The sequence below is a fragment of the Heterodontus francisci genome, chromosome 37 (genome assembly GCF_036365525.1).
Source record: "Heterodontus francisci isolate sHetFra1 chromosome 37, sHetFra1.hap1, whole genome shotgun sequence".
Lineage (NCBI taxonomy): Eukaryota > Metazoa > Chordata > Chondrichthyes > Heterodontiformes > Heterodontidae > Heterodontus > Heterodontus francisci.
This window is the reverse complement of record NC_090407.1, coordinates 27212860-27238662: the sequence shown is the minus strand read 5'-3', so window position 1 is coordinate 27238662 and position 25803 is coordinate 27212860. Positions and strand designations below refer to the sequence as shown.

The window sequence follows — 25803 nt, the reverse complement described above, 5'->3', positions numbered from 1 at the left end:
CCTAGCCTTCGCCCATTCAAAGTAAATGATTACATTTTTAACCAAAATGTATCGCGTCAAATTTACTGATATTAAATTATTGAATTGCATCTGCCACTTTTTGACCAGTCTGCCATCTTATTAAGGCCCCTTTGCTACTTCCTTTGGTTTTGGATGTATTCCTGGGGGTTTCATCACATGACCTCCTCCTTCCATCCATCCCTCCTCCATATGCCCACCATTGGTCATCCCTGCAGTGCACTGAATTCCAGCACCACCTTCCAATGCCAATAGGAAAGCAGGCTATTAATCACCTGACTGGACAATTCCTCACTTTCGATCAAACTGCCCTTTTATTCCAACTCCAATATTTTCTACAGTATTAAATGCATATGTTCCAAGAAAATGAAAATTCACACAATATTTTTAATACTCTTTGATTTTTGGCCACTCTAGGACAACCCTAGAAAATTAACAACCCTTCCCTCAATTTTGTGTCATTAATCAAAAACACTCAGGACAGGAGAGCAATACTCCCTCAAAATTGCCACTTAGAAACATTTCCTCCTTTGATCAGGCCTAGAGTTCAAAGGTGAGGGGATTAAAACTGGAATCGACTGTACTCATTTTTGAATTGTAGCCAAGGGTTACGCCCAAAAGTTAATCTCTTTCTTTTTCCTCTTTTCACATCCTGACGATCTGCTGTGTGTGCTCCTATTTCAGTTTCCAGCTTTATTCTACACCTCACGTATTCAGACACCAGGAGGATGCAAGACATGGGATGAAGTAACTTCCCCCGTTGGCATTGGGCGTGGATATAATCCGGGAGGGTTTTAGGACCCTGTGGGAAGGTCGAGCCCTCAAACAGTCCTGATTAACATCAGATCGTGGAGAAACGAGCTGGAGTTGCTGTTGGGAGGTGTCGAGACGCACGTAAAGAACTCGGAGAAAATAAAGATGAAAAATGGTTTTTTAACATGGGAGTAAAAGGTGAGTGAGAAATGGAACCGAAGGTGCTGTTTGTAGACGTGACGGAGGGGAGCAAAGTTTAAGAAGTTGTCGAACTTTTAAAAAAAAAAGTGTCCTCAACTTTTCAAACTTCTTCTAACTTGGAGTAGGTCTGAAGCTGTTTGTCCCAGAGTTCTGGGTGGGTAGGTTAATATCAAGGGCGATGTATAAGAACCCCTCAATTTCTCAGTTAACACACCCCGCCTTGTGAGTTTCAAGGACGGGTCAGTTTCACCTTTTGATCTAAGTTTGAATCTTTCTCAGTTTCCTTTTTATTGGTTTTTTTTTCTCTGCTTCAAAACAAAGTTTAGTAAGATCGGAAAGAGTCACATCAGGTTTTACAATGTCTGATCCGGATGTCTGACTTTTTTTTTCGTGGTTACTTGGCTTGTTGCGACAGGAGATGGGCGGCTGGTTTCAGGAATAACTACTACGGGGAAGTGTCTCAGCCTCACCTGAGTATCCTGAGCTGTTTCACTGGGAATCCCCTGTATTCTACATCCACCCTGTCCTCTTCATTGGTCTGTGTGATTCTTCTCCCCTCTCTCCCTCTCTTTCCCCCCCCCCCCCCCCCCCCGGCTGCTGTGGATCTCAACATTGGAACTGCTAATCCAGTCTCTGTGAAGGCTCTTTTTGCTGAATTTCCAATCTGTGGCAATTTTTTATTTCCCTTCCGCTTACACTCGTTCTTGTAAAACCCAGCCTTGCAGATTCATTTACATCCTATATTTCTTTATTTGTCCACCTTTTGGGTGGTGTTCTTGACCCTTCAATTATCTCTCATAGAGTCAGCACAAAAATGGTGGGCTGAATATACATTCTGTATGGGCAGCCTGGGGGGGGGGGGGGGGGGGGAAAGGGAGAGATATTAAGGCCTTGCTGGGAATGGTTCATTGTGTGTCAAGTTTTTTTAAAAAATCTGTTTATTTGTTAGTGTTCCTGGCTTTTAATTATATTGGGAGGTGGTGGTGCTATTTGTGACCTGTTCTTTCCCCACCCCCCACTCGTTTGGGCTATAAAGAAGAATCTCCTGGAAAGTACCAGTATTTTGACGTGGGTATTTTCAGTGAGATTTGCCTTTCTGGTCTGAACAGTTTAATAATGACTATGGCAGTAACTCATTCCCCATCGGCTCCTCTTGGTTCAAATTACAATCCTGCCATTGAGAGAGTTCCAATTAGTTTCTCTTTGAACAGGGGTGAAAAAAAAACAAGATGCCTTTCTAATGTTCTTAACTTTTAGTTATTCGTTATGCCAGTGCTGCTGAAAAAATACCAACTCCATTTTATGTCTGCTGAGGCTTTAACTGATTACATCTGAGGGTCCTATTCATCTGTTGAGTGTCTAGTTTAAGTCTTGCGTGCCCCTGTTCATCAGTTTCTGAAGTCACTACCTTACAAACGCCTAATGTGTGTCTCCACTTTTTATTCTTTCATGGGATGTGGGCATTGCTGGCCAGGCCCATTCCTAATGCCCTTGAGAAGGTGGTGGTGAGCTGCCTTTTTGAACTGCTGTAGTCCATGTGGTACAGATGCTCTCACAGTGCTGTTGGGGAGGGAGTCCAGGTTTAAACCCAGAGACTGTGAGGAAACAGCAATATAGTTTGAAGTCAGGACTTTGAGTGAGTTGGAAGGGAAATTGCAGGTGGTGGTCCGACTTCCCTTGCCCTCCTAGGTGGTAGAGAAGTTTTGGCAAGTTACTGCAATACATCTTGTATGTGGTACACACAGCTGCCACTGTGCACCAGTGATGGAGAGAGTAAATATTTAAGGTGATGGATGGAATGCTGATCAAGCAGGCTGCTTTGTCCTGGATGATGTCGAGCTTCTTGAGTGTTGTTGGAGCTGCACCCATCCAGGCAAGTGGAGAATATTCCATCACATGCCTGTCTTGTGCTTTGTAGATGATGGACAGACTTTGGGAAGTCAGGTGAGTTATTCATCAGAGAATTCCCAGCCTCTAACCTGTTCCTGTAGCCACAATATTTGTGTGGCTGGTCCAGTTAAGTTTCTGGTCAATGGTCACCCCCCAGGTGGTGTTGGTGGGGGATTCAATGATGGTAATGTTGTTGAATGTCAAGGGAGGTGGTTAGTCAGTCTCCTGTTGGAGCTGCTCATTGTCTGCACTTAAATGGCAAGTAACATTCAGGCCACATCAGTCCAAGCCTGAATGTTGTCCAGGTCTTGCTACATGCGGGCATGGACTGCTTCATTATCTGAGAAGTTATGAATGGAACTGAATACTGTGCAATTAGGAAACATCCCCACTTCTGACCTTATGATGGAAAGAAGGTCATTAATGAAGCAGCTGAAGATGGGTTGGGCCTAGGACACTACCCTGAGGAACTCTTCGCAGTGATGTCCTGGGGCTGAGATGATTGGCCTCCAATAACTACAGTCATCTTCATTTGTGCTAGGTATGACTCCAGCCAGTTTTCCACTGATCCCCATTAACTTCAATTTTACCAGGGCTCCTTGGTACTGCAGTCAGTCAAATGCTGCCTTGATGTCCATGGCTGTCACATTTGGAATTTTAGCTCTTTTGCCCATGTTTGGATCAAGGCTGTATTGAGGTTTGGAGCTGAGTGGCCCTTGCACAACACAAACTGAGCATCAGCAAGCACATTTGGTGAGGTAAGTGATGCTTGATAGAAGACGTCATCGACAGTGCTAACATTTTGATTTAAAGTGGGCTGATGGGATGGCATTTGGCTGAATTGAGTTTGTCCTTTTGTATGATCAGGACATACCTGGGTGATTTTCCATTTTGTTGGGCAGATGTTGGTGTAGTTGTAATGGAGCAGGGTGGCTAGTTCTGGAGCACATCTTTACTATAGCCAGGACGTTGTCCGGGCTCCATAGCCTTTACTGTGTCCAGTGCATTCAGCTGTTAGTTGATGCTGCGTGAGTAAATCAAATTGGTTGAAGACTGGGATCTGGGTTGTTAGGGACCTCAGGAGGAGGCTGAGATGGATTATCTATTCTGCGCTTCTCACTGAAGATGATTGTGAATGCTTCAGCCTTGTCTTTGAATGATGTGAGGGCCCTTGAGAGGGTGTGGAGGAGATGCACCAGAATTGTTCCAAGGATACAGGATTTTAGCTTCAAGGTTAGGTTGGAGAAGCTGGACTTGTTCTCGGAGCAGGGGAGATTTGATAGAGGTGTACAAGATTATGACAGGTTTAGACAAAGAAAAGCTGCTTGCATTAGCTGATGGTAAAAGGACTAGAGGATGCAGATTTAAGGTTTTTAGGCGAACAATGCGGGGGAATGTGAGTAAGAACTTTTTTACGCAGTGAGTGGTAACCTGGGACACTTTGCCTGCGAGGGTGTTGGAAGCAGAAAATATTAATTATTTCAAAAGGAAATGGGGTGGGGACTTGAAGGAAATAAACTTGCAGGGCTATGGGGATGGGGTGGGTAATTGGAATTTACTGGATTGCTGAACAGAGTTGGCATGGACTGGATGGGCTGAATGGCCCTCTTCTGTGCTGTAATGACTCTAAACACAATGCTGGGCTCTGCCATCATCGAGGATGGCGATATTCATGGTGCCCCCTCCTCTGGTTAGTTGAATTGTCCACCATTCACCACTGGATGTAGCAGGACTGCAGAACTTTGAACTGATCCATTGATTGTGGGATTGCTCGGCTCTGTCTATAACCTGCTGTTTCCATTGTTTAGCATGCATGTAGTCCTATGCTGCAGTGCCACTAGGTTGGTACCTCAATTTCAAATACACCTGGTGCTGCTCCTGGCATGCTCTTCACACCTCACACCAGGGTTGGTCCCCTGGCTTGATAATGGTAGAGTGAGGGATATGCTGGGTCATGAGGTTACAGATTGTGGTGCAGTACAATTCTTCAGCTGCTGCTGATTGCTCACAGCACCTCACGGATAGTTCTGAGCTGTCAGATTTGTTCTGAATGCATCCCATATATCACAGTGGTAGTGCAGCATAACACTGGAGTGTGTTCTCTGCGAAGACAGGATGTCGTCTCCAATATCTGTGCAGTGGTCAGTCCTAATACTGTTATGGCCAGATGCACTGACTCCTGCTCTCCCTTAGCAAACCTTTCCCCTCACGAGGAACATTAATACTGGCATAGACCAGATATGTCAAATGGCCTGTTTCTGCGCTGCGCATTCTACATAACCTACTTTAGCTGTGGTGCGGAGACTGGCTGAAGGAATGAAGAACTTTAATGTATTTAAATACTGGACTTGTGGCTTGAAACGCCACTCGAGACCTTGCGAAATCTAGGCTGATGCAGGGATGCAGTACTGAGGGGAGTGTTCTATTGTGCCCTTGAGATGAGACATTGAGTCAGGGGCCAGCAACCTTAATAACGAGCAGAGCCATTTAAAAAAAAATGTTGTGAAAAAAGCAATATCTTCGCAGCCGCAATGCTGTTCCAACAAGACAGGGACGCGTTTATGGATTGCTATGCAACTTCCATGAACTTGTGAGGAAACATTCGGCCACAGAGTGCTTCTTGGTGAATTATGCGATGAAATGATATCACTTTGTGATCCATCATTTTTTTTGCAACAGAATAATAAATCCCTTGTTTGTCCCTTTCATATTGTGTCCCATTAGTAGCAACTGAGAGTTGGTACGTATTCCTTTCGTTGTTAGGCAGCCTATAATAGCTGAGCAAATATCTTACCTCTTTGCTTGTCTTTTAAGGGGCACCAAATCAATGATCAATCAAAGTCAGGAGCTGCGTGAGTCCTTTAATGACCCGCATGCGGTTCTAGAGCCACGAGTTTCAGACCCCTGCATTAAACCCATCTGCCTGTTCAAGTGGATTTGAAAGATCCCACGTTGCTATGACTGGCAGAGGGGTAACCCGGTCAATATTTCTCCCTCAACCAAACCAGCAAAATGTAAATTACAGTCCCCACCACTTGTAGTGGGTATTGATGTCATTCCTCTGCTATATTGATGGGAAACTAAATGGCAGGAGGCAGCTCCAACAACGCGTTTTATTTTAAAGAAACATCCATTGTATTTTTATCAGTTTTTTTTAAATCTTTGAACATATCGGAAACAGAATTAATTTTTAAAAACGGTCAACCTGTGAGTTTTGTTTGCGGGAACAGTCGTGTTGGCCATTTTGTTCAACCGAGTAGAACATTTGAACAGCTGCCCAACGTCAAGAAATGGATAAGGGATGAAACCCTGAGATTATTGAAGGAGGGAAATCCATGAAGGGATTCTGTGACAGTCTGCCCAAAATGGGTGGTGCATTTTAGTAAATTTTATAGCTGGTGCAAAATGGCAAATGGTTACAACAACTTGCATTTATATAGTGCCTTTAACATAGTAAAATGTCCCAAGGCACTTTGCAGCAGTGTTATCAAACAGAATTTGACACCAAGCCACGCAAGATGATGTTAGGACGGGTAACCAAAAGGTTGGTCAAAGAGTTAAGTTTTAAGGTGCATCTTTAAAAGAGGAAAGAGAGGTTTAGGGAGGAAATTCGAAGTCGGGGCGTAGTCAGCTAAAGGAACGGCTGCTAATGTTGGAGTGATTAACATCCGGGGTGCTCAAGGGGCCAGAATTGGAGGAATGCTGAGATCTCAGAGGATTGTAGGGCTGGAGGAGATTAGAGGGTTAGGAATGAGGCTAGGGATTTGAAAACAAGGATGAGAATTTTAAAATCAAGGTTTTGCTGGATCAGGAGCAATGTAAGTCAGCGAGCAGAGGGGTGATGGGCGAATGGGATTTAGTGCGATTTAGGATATGCTAGCAGAATTTTCAATGAGCTGAAGGTGGGAGACCAGCCAGGGCAGTGTTGGAATAGTTGAGTCTGGAGTTAACCAAAGCATGCATGAGGCTTTCAGCTGCAGATGAGCTGAGGCAGGACAGTGACCGGTGATGTTATGGCAGTCGAAGTTGACTGTCATGGTGACAATATGGGGTCAGAAGCTCAACTCGGGATCAAATAGAATGCCAAGATTGGGAACAGTCTCATTCAGCGGCAGACAGTAGCCAGGGAAAGAGATGAAGTCAGTGAATAGGGAACAGGGTTTGTAGCTGAATGAAGATGATGGCTTCACTTCTTCCAATGTTTAGTTGGAAATTTCTGCTCATTGCAATACTGGAGGTCAGACGAGCAGGATGTCAAATCGGAGGCAGGAGAGGGGCAGAGAGAGGTGGTGGTGAGGCAGAACTGGGTGGCATCAGTGTACACGCAGAAACTGACGTGTTATTGGCTGATGTTGCCGAGCAGTGTGTAGGTGAGAAATGGAAGCAGACCAAGGTTAAATCCTTGGGGGACTCGAGGGTGGGACGAGAAACCGTTACAAGTGATTGCTATGACTGGAGAGATAAAAATGGAACAAGACGAGTGTAGTCCCATTAAGCTGAACGATGGAGGATGGTGTAGTCAACTTTGTCGAGGGCTACAGACAGGTTGAGAAGAATGAGGAGAGATAGTTTATCGGTCACATGGGATGTAATTTGTGACTTTAAGGGCCGGTTCAGTGCTTTAGAGTTGTGGGCAAGGTGAGCATAGATTTGGGAGGCAACAACACATTCGGCAATTTACCCAATTATAGGTGGCTGCCCCAATACGTGTGGATGGTATAAGCGGGGGTTGGTAATTGGTCACTCACTTCATTACTGTTTCAGAGATGCTGCTGTATGCAAAATGGCTGTAGCATTCGTCTACCTCATCACTGCATTTCAAAGTGGTTACTTGAGGTGGCTCGGAGCCAATTTTGAGTTGGCTGCTTGTTTTTTTATTTTCAATTTCTTCTCCCCTTCTCTCAAAGGGGTTGATTCCAGCACCAGTTAGGGATCCATGGGTGCTGTCCTAGAGAGTGAGGCCTTCTAATTTGGGAGCTCATCGTGCCCTTGTCTTCAGCTGCCATCTAAACATGATCCCTTTCCATCACAGATCACTGGTGGTGAACACTAGTTGCTTCCTGTCCCAGGAACGCTACAGTTAGTTATAATGACTGAGATCACCTAATGCAGTGCAGACTGTGAATTCAACCTGCTGCCTTCCTCCATTGTGTGGCTCGGAGGCTGAAATGTCACCTTGGAGCAAATTGGATGGATTCATCCAGGGCTTGATGTCCTTTTTAACTGGACACTGGAATTTTGCAGTATTAGAATGTCAATCTAATGGTGTATACAAGGTGGTACTATCTTGGTCATGGGGCTGCTGCCCTGTGATCCGTCTGTGCTTTCCGTTGCTTGTGTTCCTTTGGGCTACCCTTGCCCTGGATGCAGAGCTGCAGTAACCACAACTTGCATTTGCATAGTGCCTTTTAATGTAGTAAAATGACCCAGGGCGCTTCACAGGAATGTAATCAGTCAGAAAATTGAAATCGAGCTGAAGAAAGAGATTTTAGAACAGGCAACCAAGAGCTTAGTTGTAGAGGAAGGCTTTTAAGGAATGCATCTGCAGCCCTTCTGGTGCCTTGTGTGATAGAGTGCCACAATACAAGAGATGATTTTTCCCTGTGGTGTCTGAGTTGCACGCTAATGCTGCCCCTCGCTCTCGCTCCTGGTTGCATGCAGGCTTTTCAGATTGCCCTTACAGGCCACTAGTGCAGATCATGCTTGGCTGACCTCTCCTTTTACGCCCTCCCTGCCAGAATATTTAAGCCATGGTTGTCCTTTTTTCAGCCAGGTTACAAGTATATAAAAAGGAGAGCAGCTGAAATAAAGTTAGAGGCAGAGACAGCAGAAATTATCATAGGAAATGGCAGAGATGTTGAACAAATATTTTGTGTCCGTCTTCATGAAAGACACACATTACATACCAGCAGTAGATGGTAACCCAGGGGCTAATGAGAGAGAGGGATTTAAGGTAATTAATAATAGCAGAGGAAAAGTATTGGAGACTCTTAAGGTACTAAAGGCTGACACATTCCCATGACCTGATGGCCTACATCCTAAGGTTCTAAAAGAGATAGCTGCAAAGATAGTGGATGCACTAGTTTTCCAAAATTCCCTAGATTCTAGAACAGTCCCAGCTGATTGGAAGTTAGCACTGCTCCTCAAGAAAGGAGGGAAAGAGAAAACAAGTCTGCAGGCCATTCAGCCTGATGTCAGTTGTCGGGAAATTGCTGGAATCTATTAAGGAAGTTTTAATGCACTTAGAAAATTGTAGAGTGATCAAAGTCAACCTGGTTTTATAAAAGGGAAGTTGTGCTTAACACATTTTAGTTTTTTGAGGATGTAGCTAGGAAGGTAGATAAAGGGCAACTAGTAGATGTAGTATACTTGGATTTTAAAAAAATCATTCGATAATGTGCCACGTAAAAGATTAATAAGCAAGACAAGGGCTCATGGAGTTGGGCTAATGTAATCGCATGGATGGGAATGTAAGCTGTGAGGAGGACACGGGCTGCAAAGAGATATAGACAGGTTAAGTGAGTGGGCAATTGGTGGCAGATGGAGTATAATGTGGGCAAGTGTCAGGTTCTTCACATTGGTAATAAGAATAGAAGAACAGAATATTTTTTAAAAGGCGTGAAACTTTTAAGTGACTTGTGTATTTGTACGAGGAATTCCAAGTTTCCATGCCATTACAGCAAGCAATTAGGAAGGGAAATGGCATGTTGGTCTTTATTACAAGGGTACAAGAGAAAGGAAGTTTTGCGACAATTGTAGAAGGCTTTGGTGAGACCACACCTGGAGTACTGTGTGCAGTTTTGGTCTCTTTATTCTAAAGAAGGGTATACTTGCATTTGAGGCGGTAAAACGGAGGTTGACTAGATTGGGTTGTCCTTTGAGAGTCTGTGTAAATTGGGCTTATACTCTATGAAGTTCAGAAGAATGAGAGGTGATCTCATTGAAACATTCAAGATTCTGAAGGTGCTTGAGAGGGTAGGCACTGAGAAGTTGTTTCCCCTGGCTGGGGAATCTAGAACATGGGGGCACAGTCTCAGGATAAGGGGTCGATCATTTAGGACTGAGATGAGGAGAAATTTCTTGGCTCAGAGGGTTGTGAATCTTTGGAATTGTCTACCTCCAGAGGGTTGTGGATTCTCCATTGTGGAGTATATTCAAGACTGAAATCAGCAAATTAAATGTTTGATTTTTTTCAAGGAATTGAAGGGATAAGGGGAGTAGGCAGGAAAATGAAGTCGAGGCAGAACATCAGCCATGATTGTATTGAATGGCGGAGCAGGCTCGGGGGCCAAATGGTCGTCACCTCCTGTTTCTTATGTAAATGTTTCAAAGTTCAGCCTATAGTGAAAATGACACATTCCAAGCGTCAGATAAAATGGTGCTGTGGAGGCCATAATATGGCAGTGGTATAAATGACCCCATATTTTTCTTTAGTCCTTGGGCAAGTTATCTGTCTTTGCATATCTTGGTCAAGAGTGAGACGCCTCTCTTTTCCCTTCCCTAGGTAGCTTATGTTCGAACGTCAGTGAACATTGGAATTGGCTCCCTGCTCTTTTTAAGAGCACGTCAGTATTTGCTGCTTCTACAGGTTAGGTTCACACAGCAGCTGCCTGCATTTATATAGCTCAAACCAGCCCTTTAATCATTGATTTATTCTCCCCGGTAGTGCATATATTTTACAGTAGGTTAGCAGCTGCATTAAATAATGTACAAAGGAATCTTACACAAACACATTAGCAAGTGTGCTGCCAGAGGTAAAGCACCCATTTCAGTAGGATTCCAGTGTTCCAACTTGGCAACCAGTCAAACCTCATCTATTCATAATTGGTAATGAGCCTCCTTATCTCCCTATGCCCTAAGTGTACAGTACTGTGGAAACTGACTGTGACTCCTGTCCCTGGTGATCTGCCTGTGCCTTGGAGATTGTAATGGTTGTCACAGAGTGCCTTTGTGCAAAGGATTACAAACATATGACCATGGAGCAGGAGTAGGCCACTTGGCCCTTTGAGCCTGCTCCGCTATTCCATAAATTCATGGCCGAATTGTTTAATCCACATTTCCACCTACCCTCAATAACCTTCCACCCCCTTGCTTATCAAGAATCTATCTACCTCTGCTTTAAAAATATTCAAAGACTCTGCTTCCACTACCTTTTGAGGAAGACATTTCCAAAGACTCCCAACCCTCAGAGAAAACATTTCTCCTCATATCTGTCTTAAATGGGCGACCCCTTATTTTTAAACATTGACCTCTAGTTCTAGATTCTCCCACAAGGGAAAACATTCTTTCTACATCCACCCTATCAAGACCCCTCAGGATCTTGTGTTTCAATCAAGTCGCCTCTTACTCTTCTAAATTTCAGTGGATACAAGCTTAGCCTGTCCAATCCTTCCTCATAAGACAGCCCGCCCAATCCAGGTATTAGTCTAGTAAACCTTCGCTGTACTGTCTCCAACTCATTTACAGAATCACAGAATAATACAGTGCAGAAGAGGCCCTTCGGCCCATCGAGTCTGCACCGATGCATTAAAGACGCCTGACCTGTCTACCTAATCCCATTTGCCAGCACTTGGCCCATAGCCTGACATCCTTCCTTAAATAAGGAGACCAGTACTGTACACAGTACTCCAGATGTGGTCTCACCAATGCCCTATGTAACTGAAGCATAACCTCCCTACTTTTGTATTCAGTTTCCCTTGTGATAAACAATAACATTCTATTAGCTTTTCTAATTTGCAGTACCTGCATACTAGACTTTTGTGATTTCATGCACTAGAACACCCAGATCCCTCCACATCTTGGAGAGCTCTGCAATCTCATTATTTAGATAATATGTTTTTATTATTTCTGCCGAAGTGGACAATTTCACATTTTCCCACATTATACTCCATTTGTCAGGTCTTTACCCACTCAGTTAACCTATCTATGTCCTCTTCACAAGTTACTTTCCTACCTATCTTTGTGTCATCAACAAATTTAGCAACCAAACCTCCGGTCCCTTCATCTAAGTCATTTATATAAATTGTAAAAAGTTGAGGCCCCAGCACTGATCCCTGTGGCACACCACTCGTTACATCTTTACAACCAGAAAATGACAGAAAATGTTTATTTTAATCAACTCCAGTTGTTTCAGTCCTGGTGTGTTGAAATCTCATTTAACATGTACAAATGATGCTTTTAGTGCCTAAGTTCTCATCCAGAACTCCTCCTATCCAAGGATACCTTGAATAAATATTCATCTACTCACTTAGCTGTAAAATTATTCCTGTCCAGAGAGGGATGCCTCCATATTCTTTCTGGTCTTAACACCCCACCCCAAATGATGTAATTTCAGTCATCTTCTGTGTAAAAGAATTGTTAATTGCCACACTAGGAGTCACTTTGTGTCATGTGGCTGTAGGTTCAAATTCCACTACAAGGATCTCCTCATTAAGTCTGACAGTTGAAAGGTATTACTGTCTTTTAGATTATTTGTTAAACTGAGGCCCTACCTGCCTATTAATGGTAGCTGTAATAAGATCTTATAGTCCTGGAAAGCTGGCGAATTGTCCCAATGTCTGCTTGTAAAACCAGAGCAGCTCCAACAATGGGTATTTTTCACATCCCCACATTATTACTTCTGCAGTCCCTCAGGAATAGAGGCTTGGTCCCTTTGTCTTCCTCATCTACCTGCTACCCTTTGTCAGCATCACCTGTAGTTTCCACATGTACACTGACACACCAGGCTCTATGTTTCTAAGACCCCTTACTCACTCCCCCACTGCCTGCGCGTTAGAGTGCTTGACTGCCATCCAGTCTTGGATCAGCCATAGAATCCTCAGCTAAACGTCAGGAAGACAAAATCGTCGTCTTTGGCCCTTCCCACATACTCTGTACCCGTACCATCATTTCCATCCTCCTCCCTGGCCACTCTTCCAAGTTGAATCAGGTTATTTTCAACCTTTTGCATCCTACTCGACTTCGAGCTGAACTGCCGATTTCGTATCCTCTCCACTGCAAAGACCGCTTACTGAGTAGAATTCTTCCAGTTAGTGTTGTTTATGAAGGTTTTGCTTGCTGTATTTGAATGATATTCATACACTTGATGTATGTCAAGGAGCACAGCTTAACAGAGAGAAGGCAAGTTCCTTCATTTTTGGGATGATTTGGGAGCATTTATTGCCCATCCTTAGTTGCTCCTGAGAAAGTGGTGGTGAGCTGTGGCCTTGAACCTCTAACCCGTATGGTGAAGGTATTCCCACATTGCTGAAAATTATGGGAGGACAGTGAAGAATTGTGGAGTCTGAATGTTGAAAACCCACAGTAGGTCTTGCAAAATTGCAACTGATCATTGCAGGATCATATTTGCCAATGACTACACAGACAGGAATCTTTTACTACATAATAACCTGGTGAGAAATGGTGGGGATTCCTGGCAGCAGAGGGCAAACATTGAAGTGGCTTCTCTGTAATAGTTACTTCCTCAAAGGTGCCCTCAGGTCTGCAGTGTGCAGAAGCAGAGGTATTTTACTCCCATGGCACAGATGACTTCAAGGAGGTGAAATCCACGCCATTGGGATTTGGAGCTTGACCCTGTGGGTCGCTGGAACAGAGTCAAAAAATGGAGAATGTGTAATTGCATCTCATTTAATGCCCCGGTGGCCAGGAAAGAGACAGACATCGGGGCAGAGGTCTGGAGGTCACAGGATTTCCTTTGGAGTGCAGCTTTCCTTGGTACTTCCTCTTTCAGTAGAAAAACATCTTTAATCATGCTGTAGTCTGTGTACTGTGTAACGTATATGAAGAGAGGGGAGTTTGGTTCTGTATGATAACGAATAGTGTATTCCTGCAAATTGAATTTCTTGCCTTAACGAGAACTAACACTTTGTTTTGTACTGCACTGCTGAGGAAGCATCTGTGTCTGTGTCATAATGTGGAATGACTGAGGTAGTGAGCTGAGGTAGTGTCATTCCCTTCTAAAAAGCACAGGGAAAGCCTGAGCAGTTTGTAATAGTTATAAAAACGTAGTGTTTGCTTCAGGTGTCCTGCATTCTATAATTGTACTCTGAGGTTGACATGCTGTGTTCTATTAATTTTGGCTCCATTTATTCCATGTCGATCGAAGCAGTTGCCTAGCAGGATCCCTGACTGATACCTGATGACATTCACGATGAAGGATTTGATGCTTATCTATAATTACATCTGAACTAGGAGCAGGAGTAGGCTATTCGGCCCCTCAAGCCTGCTCCACCATTCTATAAGATCATGGCTGATCTGTTTGTGGACTCAACTCCACTTTCCTGCCTACCCCCAATACCCTTTGACTCCCTTGTTTGTCAATAATCTGTCTACCTCTGCCTTAACAACGTTCAATGACCCTGCCTCCACCACTCTCCAGGGAAGACAGTTCCACAGACTCACAACCCTCAGAGAAAAAGTTCGCCTCATCTCCATCTTAAATGGGAGACCCCTTATTTTTAAACTGTGCCCACTCGTTATAGTCTCTCTCACAAGGGGAAACATCCTTTCAACAATCATCCTGCAAAGTCCCCTCAGGATCTCGTGTTTCAATATAATCACCTCTCAATCTTCTAAACTCCAATCAATACAGACCCAACTTGTCCAATCTTTCCTCGTAAGATAACCCTCTCATCCCAGGAATCAGTTGAGTGAACCTTCTCTGAACTGCTTCCAATGCAATTATATCCTTCCTTAAGGAAACTAAAACTGTACACAATACTCTAAATGTGGTCTCACCAATGCCCTGTAAAACTGTAGTAAAACATCTCTCCTTTTATATTCCAGTCCCCTTGCAATAAACAACAACATTGCATTGGCCTCCTTTTAATCACTTGCTGTACCTGCATACTAACCTTTTGTGTTTTTCATGTACTAGGACACCCAGATCCTTCTGCATCTGAGTTCTGCAATCTCTCTCAATTTAAATATGTTGCTTTTCTATTCTTCCGGCCAAAGTGGACATGTTCTCATTTTCCCACATTATACTCCATCTGCCAAATCTTTGCCCACTCACTTCACCTATCTACATTCCTTTGCAGACTCCTTATGTCCTCTTCACATCTTAGTCTCCTACCTATCTTTGTGTCATCAGCAAATTTAGAAACTGTACTTTCTGTCCCTTCATCCAAGTCATTGATATAAATTGTAAATAGTTGAGGTCCCAGCACTGATCCTTGTGGCACTCCACTAATTACAATTTGCTTGCCAACTTGAAAACAACCCATTTATGCCTGCTATCTGCTTCCTGTTAGCTAACCAATCCTCTATCCATGTTAATATGTTACCCCTTATAAACATGGACTCTTATTTTGTTTAGTAATCTTTTGATGTGGTACCTTGTCAAATGCCTTTTGGAAATCCAAGTACACCACCTCCACAGGTTCCCCTTTATCCACGTTGCAGAAACTTCCTCAAGGAACTCTAATAAATTAGCCAAACATGATTTCCCTTTCACAAAACCATGTTGACTGCCTGATTGCATTGAGATTTTCTAAATGACCTGTTATAACCTCCTTAATTACTGGGATATGGATTGTGTTTCCCCTATTTCCCCCATCTCTGATGATGTGCTGACTGACTCTGTCTTTGTGACTGCAGATTGGTGTTGTAGGTTAGTTGACTGTGGAGGCCATTGTAATTGAGTCTGATCCTGCCCTTGTCCTAATGTCTCTGTACTTGCACTTAAGTACAAGTTAGTGGATCAGGGCCAAGAATCATGGCTGACTTCTATTTTCTCCTTTTTTTTTTTTTTTTTTTTTTCCCCTCCCCCTTTCCCCAGCCACCACCAAGTTTGTTTGGCACTGAGCACCACCCTAAATGCTTCCCCTTTTAAGCATTTGCTTATTCAGCACAGAATGGATGCTAAACCTGGAGTGTTCGGCCTATACGGTATAGGGCAGTTGTTGTGCTCACTCTCCGTTAGAGAGCTTGCACTTTGCAACAGAGGATATTGATTGGGTGCTGGAATCTTGGCTGATTCCTTTTTGTTTTCAAACCCATGCTTTCCTCTTTTAAATGTGTTTTGTATATTTCATCCTGAAATGAAAACTTACAAAAGCAGCAAAGGGAGGCTGTGACACACAGGATATGACGATTCAGGCAATTGAGAACAGACTGGAGCTTAGGATCGCTGCAGGTCCCATCAACAATGTGTCATGCAGGCCCCCACATGCCAAGAATGAGGCATGTTAATTTTGCCACATGGACATTAAATTTCAAATTTAATGCTGGGAAGAAGAGAAGGCCTGTGACCAGGGCAGTCAGACTGGCTGGAAAGACACTTTTGCATATTAACAGACAATTCTTGAACGAACCCGGCAATGGGGTCAGCTGCTTGTGCGCAGGTGCTGACGCCATTTTTAAAGGGCTTCAAGCCCTACCAATTAATTTAAATATTACCTGTTGCTTTAAATAAAATTTATATACATTTAATTTGCCCCACTCCCCAATAACCATAGAATTAATTGCTTGCCCACTTTTATCCCCCCAAAACACTTACCTTGTCCACCTGACCTTCCCCCCACCCCCCCACCTCCCAAAAGTACACAAACTTTAAACTAACCCTTCCCACCATCCCCTACACCAATAATATTAATTTGACCCCACTCCTCCCCCTCTTGCATTGAGAAACCTATCTCCTCCCAACCAGTGTTACATCTCTGTTCCCTGGAAGGGGATCCAAAGGCGCAGGAGTGCTGGCCAGTGACGTGAAGATCGCACCGGGACAGACGGCGGGAGCATAAGGGTAATTAATTCAATTATTTAAATTAATTTAAATGGCTCTCCCGTCGCCAAGCGCCAGGTGGCCGGCACAAGACCTCACCACCGCTGGCAATATCAGAACCAGGCCTTCCTGGCATTGGGGTGTGTGGCTGCCCTCTCCTGGAGTCATTTTCCTCCCCCTCCCACCCCGACCCCCCAACATCCAACGTCAGGGGGTCTGTAAAAATTCAGCCCAGATTAACTGGTCATTGAACTCCTTTGCCTTGAGTAGAATCTTATGTGCAAAATGGCTGCTTTATTTACTTAATAACACTGTGCGATGTCACTCATTCCAGGTTCTGAGAGATATAACAAGGCTGTATGTAAATGCAAGTTTACTCATGATTGAAAAAGATAGTGCCTGGTTCTCATCACGCATGTTCTAAGTCGTCATGACATCTGACCTAAAGTATTTAATATGGAAACAAGCTATTCGGCCCACCAGGTCCGGGCTGGTGTTTGTGCTCCGCACAAGCCTCCTCTTGCCGCAAAATGTGATGGCCCTTTTAGTTCTGTTCAGTTATATTGACGGCATTTGTCAGTAGAAAGGGGAATGAATGCTCTATCTCAACACACCCGGGGACCTGCCTTTTCTTGGATTCCCTGAGCAGTCATTGTCGGCAGTAGAGAATGCCAGCCTTGTTCCTATTGACTGTGCAGTGTGCCCCACCATCACCAGTGGTGCACCGGGCTTGTAACCAGGGAAGGGCAGCACTTTGGAACCACTGTCCTGGCATCCCCCACATCAGTAAAAACATAAACGAGTGAGTCAAAGCAGGAGCTTTGGAAAGCACTGAGCTGGTCAGGCAGCATCTGAGAGAGAGAAGCAGAGTTAACATTTCAGGTCAATGACCTATCACCATATATATAAAAGCAGAGTTATTTTAACTCTTGTATTCATCTTTTAATTGTGTCAATGGTTTGATTATATATAGGTGAAGGGTATTAATTGGGGTCTTAGTTAAACACTTGTAAGCAGACACTCAGACTGGGGGAGGGTTTGAGTGAGGAGTTACATGTGACTCTGCACAATAAATGTGAAACTGAGGAAATACAGGCTCCAGCATTATCCTTCCATAACCAGCTTTCTGGGATTTAATATGCTGTCTCATGTATTCAGTCCTGTGAACTGCAAGTGTTCTGTCCAGTCAATAACTACCTTCCTTAACCTGGAGCTCTCATGTCTTCTAGCCCATGGTGCACAACCCCTGTCAGCTACAACCAATCATTTTTTTTAAAAGTCTTTGTTCGAATTATTTTAAAAACACCAGGATTGAGACTTGTCTGGGAACAAATTGAGGTGCAGCTTCCCAGTGGTAGTGACTTGGCACCTGAACTTCACTTTGTGCCTAATTTAATTATGATTTGAATGTGTTCTGCACATATTGAACAGGACTGATGGTGAGAAGAACCTAAAGGCAACAATACCAGTGAACAGGTGTGTACAGTGAACACCCCATTCTGGATTTGCTGTAACAGCTTGAATTTAACACTGGTGGCTGAGTTTAAATAATTCATTGTTGTCCGTAACGCCTGCCAGAAGCAAAAGGTTGACTGTTTCTGTTGTTTCCTGGTCATTTTCATGTGCCTGTTTGGAGTTGATTCTGATCGAGACAGTCCAGGCAGAATGGAATGCAGTAAGGCTGGTTAGCAGTGACCAGGCCCCACCTCCTGCTCCACCTCTCTTCCCATAGATCGCACAGTCAGCTGCTGGTTGTATATTTTAAATTTCCTTTCCAGGACTGCAAAGGTATAAAATTCTTTACTTTTTCTCCCTTTCTTCAATATTCAGGCTTTTAAACCCAAGCTTGTGAAGAATCTTGACATCGCCTAGTCATGACTGCTGCTTTATCCCAACTCTTGCTCTTTTTTTTTGCTTTCACTTGAACCCTGGAGGTGTGCTGTACTTTGGCCCTGATGAGAAGTTGGCTACTGCAATCTAAATAGGGGGCGATGCAATTATAGGAGGAAGAATGAGGGAGTCCCACAGTTTTGATTCTCAGAGAACTAGCAGGAGATGGAGTGACAAATCTAAGAAATTCTGGAAGAGATTATACCAAGAATATATGGTAAGGCCATTATAGGCCCCTATTATGAAGTTTTCCTTTTTAAGGAGTTTTGATTTAAGACTTTTTTCTGCAGATTGGGTTCGAATGAGTGGACAGTGTCCAGGGTGGCTGTTTTTTTTTAATTGAGCCGGGCTCCACCAAGGTTATAAAGATTAGAAGAGAAGGTAAATGAGAAAATAGTGGCCTGGTGATGCCAAGCTTAAATTTTGAAAGCCTGTAGGTTAGAGCAAAGAGGGAAGATTGAAGGAACTGAGCAGTTTGACAGGTTTTGAGATCATCGGAAAGAACAAGTTGATGAAGAAATGATGCAATGAGTGTTTATTTCAGCACAGCGAGGGTTTACGGCCTTACTACCTTTTACTATATAATTTATTTTATTCATTCAGGGGATGTGGGTGTTGCTGGCTAGGCCAGCATTTATTGTCCATCCCTAATTGCCTTTGAGAAGGTGGTGGTGGTGAGCTGCCTTCTTGAACCGCTGCAGTCCTTGTGGTGTAAGTACACCCACAGTGCTGTTAGGAAGGGAGTTCCAGGATTTTGACCCAGTGACAGTGAAGGAATGGCGATATAGTTCCAAGTCAGGATGGTGTGTGGCTTGGAGGGGAATTTGCATCTGCTGCCCTTGTCCTTCTAGGTGGTGGAGGTCGTGGGTTTGGAAGGTGCTGTTGAAGGAGACTTGGTGAGTTGCTGCAGTGCAACTTGTAGATGGTACACACTGCTGCCGCTGTGTGTTAGTGGTGAAGTAAGCGAATGTTGAAGGTGGTGGATGGGGTTCTAATCAAGTGGGCTGCTTTATCCTGGATGGTGTTGAGCTCCTTGAGTAGTGTTGGAGCTGCACCCATCCAGGCAAGTGGAGAGTATTCCGTCACACTCCTGACTTGTGCCTTATAGATGGTGGACGGGCTTTGGGGAGTCAGGAGGTGAGTTACTTGCCACAGAATTCCCAGCCTCTGACCTGCTCTTGTAGCCACAGCAATTATGCGGCTGGTACATTTCAGTTTCTGGTCAATGATAACCCCCAGGATGTTGAATTGAACAAAATCTCTTTATAATGTTTGTGTGAGGAGCAGATACTCTGTACGTCACATGGCTGATGAGGGCCAACATTGTAAAAATAATGAAAGATTTAATATCTCTTCAGCTCAACACTGGATTTCGCCTCTTGCATAGAAAAATGCTGAGGTGGCAGCTCGTTGACTCGTTTTGTCTTCTGTCTTAAAGCTGCTAACTGTTTTACAATGTTTATGTGTGAACATGCTTGCTCTCTTTGGCAAGAGCATTTAGGCTGTTACCTGCCACAGATACTGTACAATGTTGGCACAATTTCAGAATAAAAGCAATGTTTATCTTATCTTAAACATGTCTCATTGGTTCTTAGGCCAAGAAAAGTTGGAATGTCTTCCAAGAAAGTAGGGAGGATGCTGCTTTGATTATTGTTTGCCAAGTCTTAGCCTCGAGACACGAGCGAGGGCATCGTCACCTGGATTTTTGCTGTCTTTTTGATGGCTTATGTATTGAGTGTAGATTTGCTGCAGATATTCAAAAGGCAGCTGCACAAGATGCTGTCTGTGGTTGTTATCATATACAAAAGATATGTGAGGTGTTAAATGATGTCTCATTTTCCAAGAGATCACAGTGACGCACATTGGTAGGGTATTTCCCATTTTTTTTTCTCCTCTTCCCTAAATTGGCCTTGAATTTTCTTCTTGGCTGTTGTCTGGAGATTCCATGGCTGCTGATGTGGGCAGGGGCACTGGCGGTCGTGATGCTTAGTTGCAGCACGACAGTCTAGCACAAGATCGATCGACCAACTGGTCTTTTCCTGTCCACCCCTTGATGCCAAGGAAGATTCCAATATGTGAGTGCAACCAAATTGGAATAGTTTTGGTCCTTTTGGGTGACTGGGCAGTTGGAAGTTAATGAAGTAAAATCAGGACCAAGGGTGGGATAATGTGTTAATTGGGGCAGTTGTTGATTTGCAGATGAGGGTATTATGGAATAAATCAGTGAAACCCCAGCACAATTTTTATGTGGGAGAAAATAGAGATATAAAAGTTGTGTTATTGCTTGTTGCCTGTCTGCAAGACTATGTTGAGTTGTACTCATTTAATCAGAGGAGGAATGTTACTGGCTGATTTAGGGGTGGCGCAGTGGTTAGCACCGCAGCCTCACAGCTCCAGGGACCTGGGTTCGATTCTGGGTACTGCCTGTACGGAGTTTGCAAGTTCTCCCTGTGACCACGTGGGTTTTCGCCGGGTGCTCCGGTTTCCTCCCACAGCCAAAGACTTGCAGGTGATAGATAAATTGGCCATTGTAAATTGCCCCTAGTGTAGGTAGGTGGTAGGGAATATGGGATTACTGTAGGGTTAATATAAATGGGTGGTTGTTGGTCGGCACAGACTTGGTAGGCCGAAGGGCCTGTTTCAGTGCTGTATCTCTAAATAATAAAATAATAAAAAAATAAAAAGAATGAGAGAACAGAGATCTGTAATAATTCTGGGTTTCAGGAATTTTAAGTTACAAGGAAAAGTTAAAGAAGTGATGCTTATGTACTTTTGGAGAAGAGGAAACCTGTAAATTTTTTCCAGATTATGCAAAGAATTAAAATAATGAATGTGTATAGAGGATGCGTGACTGAATCGGAGAGATTGTCAATGTTCATGAACTGTCTCCACCTCTCAGGCTCTTGTTGAAGGTAAATAATGACTGCGATCGTCTGAATGCAATCTCGCTAATTATCAACAGCTGCAACAATGTGCTCTTGTCACACCTTTAATGTACACAGAGGTGTGGGCAAAACTGAGACTTGGAGAAAGGAGGTGTTACTACAAGCGGTGACCAAAGAAAGTGGGTTCTCGGGTTTTGAGGAAGGGAGGGAAGTGGCGAAGCCAAGGGAAGGAAATCTAGAGAGTGGGATTCAGGAGACTGAAGGCATGGCCATCCATGATAGAATGAAGGGACAGGGGAATGTTCAGAGTCAGAGAGAGTGTGTTTGGGGTTGGTTGTTATAGGGCTAGAAGTAGTTAGAGATTGGGGGTCATGGAGAGATTTGAAGACTAAGACAAGAATTTTAAATTTGAGATATTGGGAGACTGGGGACAATGCAGATGAATGAAGATGAGTGTGTTGGTGGTTGGGACTTGGCGAAGGATAGATGAGCTGTAGTTTATGGGAGGTGAATTATAAAACAGCAGTGGAAAAATGGAATCTCCACGTGACCAAGGCATGAATGAGAGGTTCCAGCGTTGGTAGGAGCAAAGATGTTATGAAGGTTGAGGTAGATGATCTTTGTATTATAGAGGGTAGAGAGTTGGCAACTCTGTTTAAAGTTGAACAAACTACTTAACTTGTGAATAGTCTGTTTCAGCCAGAGATGAGAGCCCTTATAAATCCTTCATCTGCATTCTTGTTTCCCAACTTGGAAGTGGTTTGAATAGCGGTGAAACTAGAACAGACTGTGTAAATTAACTCTATAAATGTCCATTTTCTTTCTAAGAAATGATGCACTGTAAAGGGCTTTTGTCTGATGACCAGTCGTTTGAGTTTTGCATTATTTTGGGTGGGGGGGAAGCGGCTTTAGTGGGGTTTTTCTATCTGATTTAGTTGGGTCTTGGTGCTGCTGGCTTCTGATGCTCGGGCCTTGTCGATCAGCAACAACCACACAGTAAATTTACTGGACTCAAAGGCAAGTTGCTGAAAAGGCCCAGTTAAAAATGGGCCTTCTGGGATACTGGCCAGAATAAATCTGGCAAGCTTACACAGTAATTGCTATTGACCAGTGCATCTGGATCCAATAGCCCTACCACTTGACTAAAGTCAATGTAAAAGCTGTAAATGTTAGAAACACTCAGCAGATCCGGGAGCATCTGCGGAGACAGTAACAGCTTTTCAGGTCGATGACCTTTTGTAGCATCTGCAGTACTTTTCTTTTTCCAATATAAAATCTTCTGAGTTCCCTCTTTCCCCCTCCCTCCTTTGCGATGAGTTGATGGCTCATGCCTGTCAGCAGTCTCTCTCATGCCTTCTTTAGCCTGCTTTGATCATAATTCCCACAACCATGTTCCTTCAGGCAGTGAGAGTTAGTTCGCAATCTGTGATCAAAGCTGTCTTAAAAGTCTTGAGCTTCAAATGCTGCCAGACTAACTTTTGAATTGCTGCAAGGGCGTTTCTGTGAAGCATGGCATGTTCCTCAGCTGCGTGTCGTGATTGGCCCTTGGTTGTTTTACCAGCAGGTCCGCATTATTTGCCCGGACATGAAAAGTTGCTGAAGGTGCAGGCTGCTCATCTACCTCGCATCAGGCAGCATTTTAAGCTGCTGCTTTTCAGACTTGACGTGCTTAAGATTGAACACCAGGATTGTATTTGCTCAATCTCTCTAGTGCTATGGAAGCCACACAGGGAGGACGAAGAGAACCAAATTTAGAAGAAGAATCTCAAATTTTTTGAAGGCGAGCAAAGCCAATAAGTGCAGTTTGAGATGGTTGAGTTTCTCTAAACCAATTTTTTTTTTTCTTGCCTCTAGGCGTAAATGTAAGCATGTCTAAATCATAATTCATTATTAGTGGTCCATAAAGCCTGGTGTCTTGTGTTTGCTGTTTTAAACCCTGCATGTATGCGCTGGTTGGGGAGAATTGTGTAAAAGTTATTTTGGATTGCTGCTGATTATTATAGCTACGGGAACAGAGGCCCGTCTTCCTCTCGAAGCATCGTCTTCAATCTGTGTCTCTAACTTGAAGCTGCCTTCCTCTTTAAATGTTGGAGCTCTCTGGCCTTTGGCCAGATGGGCTTACCATGTGATCAAAGGTGAATGGCCTCATGCTGAAGGGCGCAGCTGAATGTGAAATTTTATAACCTGAGGAAAGGCCGTTTGTCCAACGAGTAGGCCTTCGCCATAATCTCCTTCCCTCCCTGGCTGCTCTAATCCCACTGATTGGACTGGTGACCAGTGAGTGTGGCAGCAGGAAGCCATGAAACCGGTAAACTGGGAAATTGTAAGTTATGCAGAAAGTAGTTGGATTATTGAAAGCTTGTACTGTAAAGCAGGGCACTTGAGAGGAAAGCCAGAGAACAATTAAGGGGATGAAATCTGTGCTCAGTTTGGGTGGTAAGAGGGGCAAAGTGGGAGCTCGGTGGTAGTTTTATTTCCTTATGAAACAATATGGTGAGTGGACTTAGAGCTCCATGTATTGAGGACACAATTAGGCCTCATCGCTTACGGGTTAAGGAAAGTGTAAGTAAAAGTATCTTGGAGTAACCACTTTACACACTGTATAGGATAGGTGGTCACCTTTGGATATAGACCTGGCTGAACAAAAATAATGGGCAGATATGTGTTTGAACAGGATTAGAAAGTTGTGCGTTCTCACCAAGGCAGGAGGTGGGGGGTAGGGTCCAGGTGGTCCAGATATAAAATCTTTACAGAAATGTCGTGCAAGGCCCCCACCTGCCAAGAATGAGGCACATTAATTTAGTCATGAACATTGATTTTTAAACTGTCGCTGGAGCGTGGAAATGACTTGTTAAACAGATCAGCTGTGGCTGGAAAAGACATTTGCATATTAACAGTGACAAAGGACCATTCCCTGACCCATTCAATCCACAATGGACCTTGATCACCAGGTATTGTGTGTAAGAGGAGCATTCCAGACACCGCTAAGGCGATGCAATCTAGCAGTGGTTAGACCAGCTGGTCCCATGACTAACTGGCTGTTCCAGGGTCGTTTGGACTGAAGAAAGACTGTTTGCTCCTGGACTGAGAGAATCTCTCCTGTCTTCTCCATTTCTTTCTCTCAAGCCTCTGAATCCACTGAAGGCACATGAACCCCAAGAGAGAAAAGTCTCCTACAGTGAACAAAGTTGAAGAAGAATACTGGGCCACAACGAAAAACAAGATCTACCTACAATCAAGGACTCTACAGTAAGCTCAAAGAACCATAACAAAACCCCTTCAGATATTGCCTCAAATTTTCCACTTTTTCTCTTCTCTGTTCTGTTTCTATTTGCATGTGTGTATCGCGTATACATGCTAATATAGGCGCGTCATGTATCTGTAGGCATCAACCGAATTAGCGTTTAAGTTTAATAAATTTCAACTTTTCTTTAAACCTAAAACCTGTTTGTGCTGGTTTCCTTGCCTTATAATTGGAAAGCGGCGAACAAGGATTCACCAAGGCGGAGCTAAAACACGGTGTTTAAAACATTAAACCCTGTCACAGTAAGACCAAGTGAAAGCTGAGAGGGACCCCTAGACATCTTTCTCACCTGGTTGTAACAGAAATATCACATAATGCAAAGTAAAGTTCCTCGTGTTTGCCCCATCAAGTACAGCACTAATTACATACAGTAAAGCTACCTCTACAATGTCCCAACTCGGTACCTGGACCCTAATCTCAGTAAAACATGGAGTCACAGCGCAACCTGACATTATAATACTAGCAGAGTAATAGTATCCTATAATCTCAATGAGGCACTGGTGCAGTAATGGGTTCTCCTTGAGATTGAGCCCAAGGCACATCAGACCACCTAGACACATTTTGAAAGACATTTACAGCTGGCAGTTCCATCCCATGAGTCGCAGGTTGCAGTGGTAAAAGGCCAATGTTATCACTTAGTTCCCTCCACTAACACTCAGTCATCAATGAGCGGCCTTGTGTTTACAACGATGCAGCTATTTACAAATGCAAAGTTGTTCACAGTAGCTGTCTCTTGTGAAATAAATGGGGATATTGCAAGGCTGGTGAACACGTAGGTTGGGAAGCACTTATACTGGTGAGAACATCATTTGAGGCTTCCAAGCTGAGCACTGTGATTGAGGTGTCAGTGTGATGTCTGTGCACCCATTATGCTTGGTTTTCTGTACTTTATATTGTAGCTGTTCGTGTGCTAAAGGCATCATTATTTCTTTAAGTGCACTTCTGTGTTGGTAAGAAGTGGAGTGGTACAGTAACAATTGGAGGAAGAGAGAGCAAATGGTGTTTGTGTGTGTGTGTGAGAGATACTAACTGTTGGCTAACAGAAACCAAAGCAATTAGACACTCAACAGGAAGAGCATGAAAAAGTGACCCTGCTCTTCTGGACTCCTTTGAAATATTTTTAAATGGGATCCTGATTA

The 25803-nt window shown here is 43.7% G+C and overlaps 1 protein-coding gene across 3 annotated transcripts in view; it reads left to right on the top strand.

The window, feature by feature from the left end:
- Window positions 1–682: 682 nt before the first annotated feature.
- The window catches only part of tmem51a (transmembrane protein 51a), a 42077-nt gene continuing 16956 nt past the window's right edge, over window positions 683–25803 (top strand). Inside the window, exons 1-2 of one of the 3 annotated variants that reach the window (XM_068017429.1) lie at window positions 683–969; window positions 3456–3620. The gene's annotated coding sequence lies outside the window, so the exon portion shown is untranslated. Of the gene's footprint in view, window positions 970–3455; window positions 3621–23603; window positions 23684–25803 lie in introns of those variants that run through there. The other 2 variants (XM_068017428.1, XM_068017430.1) reach the window with 2 other exon arrangements.